This window comes from Bubalus bubalis, chromosome 3 (genome assembly GCF_019923935.1).
Source record: "Bubalus bubalis isolate 160015118507 breed Murrah chromosome 3, NDDB_SH_1, whole genome shotgun sequence".
NCBI lineage: Eukaryota > Metazoa > Chordata > Mammalia > Artiodactyla > Bovidae > Bubalus > Bubalus bubalis.
In genome coordinates this window covers 135,265,525-135,274,061 of record NC_059159.1, presented here as the reverse complement: position 1 = coordinate 135,274,061, position 8,537 = coordinate 135,265,525, and positions in this window count along the sequence as shown.

The following is an 8,537-nucleotide window of genomic DNA, read 5'->3' as shown; positions in this document are numbered from 1 at the left end:
TAACTGTGTCTTTATCATTATGAATTGGTCATAGTTTTGTCCTCAGTCCAACCTTGTCTGATATCATGATTTTGGGTTTTATTATTGTTGTTGATGTTTGTGTTTAGTTGCAACATTTTGAGAAGGCAATGGCACCCCACTCCAGTACTGTTGCCCAGAAAATCCTATGGATGGAGGAGCCTGGTAGGCTGCAGTCCATGGGGTCACTAAGAGTCAGACACCACTGAGCGACTTCACTTTCACTTTCCACTTTCATGCATTGGAGAAGGAAATGGCAACCCACTCCAGTGTTCTTGCCCGGAGAATCCCATGGACGGAGAAGCCTGGTTGGCTGCAGTCCATGGGGTCGCACAGAGTCAGACATGACTGAAGCGACTTAGTCGTAATAGTATCAACATTTTGATGTACTTCTACCCATTTTTTTAACTTAAAAAAAAAAAAACATTTATTTTTAGCTGTGCTGGGTCTTTGTTGCTGCATGGACTTTTCTCTAGTTGTGGCCAGCAGGGCTATTCTCTAGTGGTATGCGGGCTTCCCATACCGCAAGAGAAGTGGTAGCTTCTCTTGTTGCAGAGCACGGGCCCTAGAGCACAGGCTCAATAGTTGTAGCACAAGGGCTTACTTGCTATGCAGGAAGTGGGATCTTCCCGGACCAGGGATCAAATCCACGTACCCTGCATTGGCAGGCAGATTCTTTACCACTGTGCCACCTGGGAAGCTCAGCAGCTAAACCTATTGTGCACTTAATCTGAGCCAGGCTTTATGACTATCTCATTGAGCTAATTTCCTATTTAATTCCCCCAACCATCTTAGGAGTTACGTATTGTTACTATTTTATAAATAAGAAAACCATGACACTTGCTAAGTACCATACACATGATGGCGATACAGCTGGTACTTGGACCTGGAACCATTTGACTGCCAAGTACAGACTCACCACTACCGTGCTCCCGTTTCATTTCCACACACATGTGAATGAAGCTGCCAGTGTATTCTGATTATCGTCTTGCTTCTTAGCCTCCAAGGCACTGTCTAGAAAAATGGTTCCAGTTGAGCCAGATTCCTCTTTACCCAAATTTAGAGATCCCACCTGGATACAGTCTGCGTTATCCTAACTAGCTGCACTGCCAGGCACCCTTCCTTTGGAACTTTTTTACTATAAATCACAGAGTTCCTACTTATCAATTATGGGCTTATGCAAAGTTCAGTATGTTAGGTGTAATTATTTACCATTTCATTGGTAGGAAAGAATGTTTACTTTCAGACACTAAAAAAAAAAAAAAAAATGCTGCCTATATGCTGGTATGTTAATCCAGGGAGTGATTTCTCTCAAATTATAGTTTTACTTTGCTTTCAAGAGAAGAGCCATAATTGTTATCATGCAGAAAATGTTTTCCCTTGATCTCTGAAGTTTTGTCAAGTTTGAGAACACTGCATTGTTATTGCCCTTGAAAAAATAAGGACCAAGTGATATAAATCAGTCAGGAAATGGACATTTTGATCCACAATTTTTGGAAATTGCTTTGGTACCTATAACACTGATAGCTAAATTAGGACCTTAACTTGTCTCATTATGTAACAAATCTTTGTCTACAACCATTCTGGTGCAGACTGCATCCAGATTTTAAATGTAGTCTATTGGTCTAGAACTTTCACTTTCCGGAAATTGGCCTAACACAATAATCAAAGAGGTCTGTCCATGGATAATCATTGCAGTATTATTGGCCACAAAAAAACTTAGATAAAAAATCTAGATGTGGCCAACAGAAAGTCAATAACAGTGGTACTTACTTCCTTGTAATGTAGTAATGAAGAATGAAAATGTTGGTCAGTGATGGGAAAATGTGGGGCATCATGTGAAAACAGTTTACAGAACAGTATGAATAGCCCTCCAGCTTTTGTATCTGTATGAAACCAAAAGAAATGATATCTGAGAGGAAGAACTGTGGATAGACTTGATTTTTATCTTCCTTTCCTGGCAGTCTATTAAAGAAGTGGTTAAGACTGTGGGCTCTGGAGATGACCCAGTTGGGTAGTATTTACGAGTCATGTGGCTCTGGGCAAGTTACTTTGAGAAAATAAGTTAATTTGTGTAAAATCCTTAGTAAAGTGCAACTATCATCATCATTACAATTATGAAATGGAAATTAAGTAAAAATACATATGTCTTTAATATCAGAGAGGCATCGTGTGTAAGATAGAGCAAAAAACATGGGACCCCGAGTAAAAAAAACTGATTCTGAGTCCAGGCTTTCCAGTGATGAGATGCTAGGCAAGTCACATCCTCTCTGAGCCTGTTCGAGGGTCAGCTAGGAAAAGTAATCCTCTTTCACCATCTCAGGGATGTAATAGGCATCAAATGAGATGTTTGTAAGACATAACCATGATGTACTCTGCAAACCATTATTGTGTGTGTGTGTGTGTGTGTGCTCAGTTGCTCAGACGTGTCCAACTCTTTGTGACCCCCATGGACTGTATTCCCACCAGGCTCCTCTGTCCATGGGTTTTCCAAATGAGAATGCTGGAGTGGGGTGCCATTTCCTCCTCCCAGGGATCTTTCTGATCCAGGCTCCAACCCACATCTCCTGCATCTCCTGTATCGATTGGCAGATGGAATCTTTACCACTGAGCCACCCAGGAAGCCCATTATAAATTATATTGAGTGTTGATTGCATATTGTACCCAATTACAAATAATTTTGCCTTGTCTTGGCCCTAAAGCAGAAGAGGTGTGAACTCAGTGGTTTCAGAAGGGAGGAAAGGAAGCAAACGTGGTAGAATCGAAGCATGAGCTCTGAGAGGCCTTCTCATCCAGTGACCAGATCAACTTCTCTGCAAGGCCCATCAGCACTCGGCTGCCAGCTGAGACAGTGAAGAGGCTCAGAGGAGGAAAGAACTTTATAGTATTTTCTTAGACTGGCAGCATTCCTGGTGTGGCATTTCACCACGTCCTAATCACCTTGTTCTTTCCTACTGAAGGCAACGGCTACCTGGCCTGGTAAGTGGATCCTTTCAGGCAGTACTAAGTAAACTGGGCAGCAAGAGTTTGATCTGGATTGGGGCTAATACATTAACATTTTCAAAGATCCTGTGAGGAAGCAAAATGTCACTTGGAACACTTCAAATTATGATGGTTCATTCTGCCGACTCTGCTGAGAGATTCAGAGAATAATAAAACAATAATACATTTCAATTCTCCAAAGGGACAGATACTGCAGTTTTCTTTGTAGTGACTCACAGTTAACATGACCCTCAACACAACAATTTTATATTGTGTCATCTTTCAAATGAGGACTTTGGTTTAATGAAGTTTGAGGTCCCTTTAAACAATAAAGTAGTTCTTTGATATACAGGTTAAGATTAATTAATGCTAATGAGGGACATTATTTGGTATTTTGAAGTGAACACTTCACCTGTAGTAATTTTTCTCTCATAACCTTTAATGGAGTTCAGAATTAGAACAAGAACACCAGTAATAGAAATTAAAATGTATTAAGAAATAAAAGCATCAAATATAAATATGAACATAAAATAACTTTTTCTCATTTTAAGCTGGAGAAGACCTTTCTAACTATAAATGAATAACTCTTTGGTTTGACTATAAAATAAAAAATTAAATCCCAGTTTATAGTATTTTGAGCAGATTAAAAAATGAGTGTTACTAACTGTGCTCCTAAATCTGACAGTTTGTAAAATGGACAATTTCCTTGAAGGGAAAACCACCAAAACTCATTTAGGTAATAGATAATTTGTGTAACTTTATGTCTTCACAAAAAATTAAACTCAATTAACCTTCTAAAGAGACCCAAATGGCATCACTCGTGAATTCTATCCAACACTGAAGGAAGAAATTACATTAATTCTGCCTACAGTCTTTGATAATATAGGTAAGAAGGGAAACTCATTTTATGAGGTCAATACTACACAGACCAGACAATGACATTGAAAGATAAAGAAACTATACGTCAGTATCCCTCGTGAAACTTGCAAAAATACTCAACAAAATACTAGCAAAAGAATCCAGCAATGCTCTGGGAATGCAAGGCTGGTTCCACAATTAAAAGCCAATATAATTCACCATGTCAACATCATGAAGAAAAACTACATGATCATTTTTAATAGATACAGAAAAAACATCTGGCAAAACCCAACATCCATTTGTGATTAAGAATGCTCAGAAAACTAGGAGTAAAGGGGAATTTCCTCAGCCTGGTGAAGACTATCTACAAAAACCTACAACTACTAAACTCAATGCTAAAAGACTGCATGCTTGTTCCCCTGTATCGGTGATGAAACAGGTTGTGTCTGGCATCACTACTCTTTTCACCATCATACTGGAAGGTCTAACCAGTGCAGCAAGACAAGAAATAAAAGGCATTGGAAAGGAAAACTGAAAAGACTGGAAAAAATAAAACATTTATTATAAATAATAATAATCTGCAGACATGGCTATGTAGAAAACTTTAAAGAAATCTACATAAGTAATCTGGCAAAGTGTCAGGATACAAGGTCAATATACAAAAATCAATTGTATTTCTAGATATTAGCAATGAACATTTTGGAAATTGAAAAATTTTTTTAACTACCATTTATAAAAGCACACACAGACAAAACCAGAAAGTACTGATAACGTATTTGTGAGATCTTTATGCTAAAATCTAAAAACACTAATAAAAGAAATCAAAGACCTCTATGAATGGAGCAATATGCTGCACTCATGGACTGGAGGGCACATTCTCTCTTCCTGAAGTGGTCTACGGATTCAATGCAAATCATTAGCAAAATCCAAGCAAGTGGTTTTGTTCTTGTCAACAGGCTGATTCTAAATTGTATATGGCAAGGCAAAGGCTCTAAAGTTAGCAAAAGTTTTCAAAAAGAACATAGCTGCATGATTTATGCAAAGCTACCGTGATCATGCAATGTAGTATGAGTGAAAGTTCAGACATATAAACTTAACAGAATCGTTCAGAAATAGACTAATGGTGTGTCAACCGATTTTCAACAAAGGTGCAAAGAAAAATGAACCTTAGTCTATATATGGTACATATGATTTTTATATGTAACATATAAAAACCAACTCAAATGGATCACATTCACATCACTAAATGTAAAAACTGAAAACTATTAAATTTCTAAAATATTTAAAAAACTTTGTCACCTTGTTAGGCAGATTTCTTAGATATGATACCAAAAGCATAACCCATTAAAGAAATAGTTGAAAAAGTGAACTTTTGTGAAAATTAAGAACTTCTGCTCTTCAAAAAGCTCTGTGAAAAGAAAAACAAAGCAAGTCTTGTAGCCAGATTATAGGAAATAATATGACTAGAAATATGTAAACACAATTTGGCTTATCATTTTTACTTTTTCTGATTGACAACGATAAAACATGAGATTTTTATCCTTACTTAGGGGTATATTTGTGACAGAACTTCCATTTTTGGAATGGAAATTTGATAATATGTACCAAATCATAAATATACCCATATCCTTTAATACAGTAATTTCTAGGAATGTATCCTAAAAATCTTACACACCAAGGCTGGTGTGTATGTTCACTATTCCAATACTCCCACTTGCAAAAATGAAAATAAAAATCTCTCTTGATAACAGGACTAAATAAGTAATGCATCAGCCACAAATTGAGGCTATTCGAAGGGGAAATCTGGCTTCAAGTACGCCCAAAAGAGAGCCAACACAAGTACATAAAAATATGAATGGGAATTTTCTCTGCATGATTACCTCTGGGTATTTTTTATTCTTTGTGAAGAACATGTATTTAGAAGAAAAAAGTTAATTTTTTTTTTTTTAAAGGAATTTAGACATTCCAGAGTTAAGAGCAACATGAAACTCCTGGTCTCCTTTATGGTACACAAGGATCTGATTTTGCAAGGGGAAGGGGGCAGGCTGAGTAATCTCTGACTAAAAGAAAAGGCAGCTCGTCATTCTCTTTCAGTGTCATTTTTGCTACTTCTCCAGTAAGGCACACCATGGACAGACAGCAGAGTTGACATCTGGGTCGCCCCTCAGTCACTCACGCTAGGATTGTATTGAATAGTGGTTTTGTTTGGGTATAAATACTTTTGACTTCCCCTTTGTTTGGTTCCCAGTTTGGCTCTTAAAAATGAAGCTCTTTCGGTATCTCATTTATGCATTCTCAAAAATACCTCCGAAATGTTGGTCAAGACTTACCTAGTGCCCCCTAGTGGGAAAGTCCTCAAATAACTGGCTGCTATGCACATACTTTTGTTCGCTGAATTCCTTCTTTTGGAGAAAACTAAATTTTGTAGTGTCTTCCTTTTTATAGGTACTGTGCTAAGGTGGCCTTTTCATACATATTAACTTTAGGTGTGCAATTCTTACGTAGTAGGTCACATAGTTTAAAACCATTATGTAATCAATAATCTGTCAAGCAGACAAAACTCAATTTATTATTACACTTAAAACATTTGAGAATCCCAAGATGTTGTAAATTCTCTGAACTTCTGATTAATACTAAAGATGTCTTGACCTTATATGCATAGTTGTAAGATGAAGCAGAATCAGTTTCCAAGGCTTTTTGGAGAGGAGGGGTGTGTAAAAAACTTTTTTTTTTTTTTTATAAAAAACCTTTTTAAACCGTGGTGTCTCTTTCGCTCTCACAAACAGCTTTAATTATAAACCATCTGAACATGTAAGTACCTAAAATAGTAGTGCTCTTATATACTACAGTAAATGGCCTTCATTCTTGATTGCCTAGTACTACCTTTCTATTCTGAAGGTTGGAGCTTGGTTTTGTTCTTCTGTAAGTACACACTACCATCTCCATTTAGTGTCCCCCAGCAGGGTAATGGCCTAAATTTCACTAAAAATAATTTTCCAAGAATAAACACATTACTTGTATAAATATTGTTAAAAAAGGTAAGAACCTCAATTTTATTGTTTTCTTTAGGAATGTCTATGACCAGAATAATTCTCACATTTAAGGTTTTTTAAAAATCCTCACTTAATCTGAAAGGAAAAAGTGTGAATGCACTTTTCTATTCCAAAAGTCTAAGGTCTTCACAGAAGAAAGCTTAACATCCAACAGTTACATGAACATGTTTATATAGATACAGAGATTTAGATAATAACTATTGCCCAGCCACTAAAGATCGAGATTAAAAGAATGAAAGTTCTCCTACTATTATTTTTCAAAAAGGTTGAGAGAGGGACAGAATATGTATGTTTGTAGGTGTCACGAGAATGGGAGAATATTAAGCAACTTGACAAGACTAAGTTTACTCTAAGTATAACTTCTATTAATAAAAGGATTAACCATGACCATGAGTGGCTGGGCTTATAGTTTGCTACATCAAAGAAATTAAAAATTGATTCTTAAGAATATTTATAATAGCATTCATTTTATAGAGGCATTTTAATTTTTAAGCAATGTTTTTTGTAAATATATAAAACTAACCCTTAGTGTCATGGAAGAGAATCATCGTAACTACTGCTAAATCAAAGAAGAATTTCTGAGAGCTGCCTGACGATATTTATCTCAACACCTACACCCAAACTTTAGGGAAACAATCTCTCTTTAGGGCGATATCTGGAAAACTGCCTGATCAGTGTCTGCTTGTAGCCAGGGAATAGCCCACTTCCAAGTCAAGCATGAAGAATGACACAAAGTACAAATGTACCCAAGATCCCCAAGTAAATTAGGAAAAGTGCCATTATTTTAAGAATTATCAGACATATAATCTGTTTAAATACAAATTCAGATTTGTTAAGTCCAAAAGATACAGTAATTTTATTACATATAATTTCTCCTATGTGCTAAAAATTTCACTTACAAGACACAGTATTTGTATACGTGTAGAGGGGTTATGGTGGAGTTGTTGAATCATTTTTCATTGATGAGAACAGAACAACAAGGTAGTGGACAGATAAGCACTTGGGTCCACTAAAATTCAAAGCGGTACTACTGCTCAACCAAAACACACTACCATTTTGTTAATATGAATGCCTACTCATTTATCTTTTAAAAATAAAGTCCATCTTTTCCTCCATTAAAGCTTCTGCAAGACTGACACAAAGGTTCCTTCTACCTGTTAAATAGGGGTACTCTTCATCTTTGGACAAGGTATCACCCTTTAGGGAAAATGTAATCATATACATTACTAAATTTTTACTTGAGGCAGCTGTTGGGAGTCCATTAAGCACTTTTGGAACACTGTACCTTTAAAGTTTGTCTTTAATATTAATTGCTTTGGAAAACCAAAAATAGAAAAACATCTATGGCAAAGTACATTTCATTCAGATTTGACAGCAGTAAAATACGCCCCCCCCCTTCAAAATTAGTGCAGTGTCAATTTTGTCTATGTAAATCACTTGAGGATAGTTTTGTTATGGTATGACTGAATAACCAAAAAAGTTTTAACTTGTTTAAAAAGTTTGTCTTTGACTTAGTATTCAGTAATGCAAAAATGAAATTAAGCACTGTAAAAAGTCTTTAAAAATGAAGTTCTACAAATGTGGTTCCCATTTACAACAGTTTTCATTAACAGATAATGAATTAAG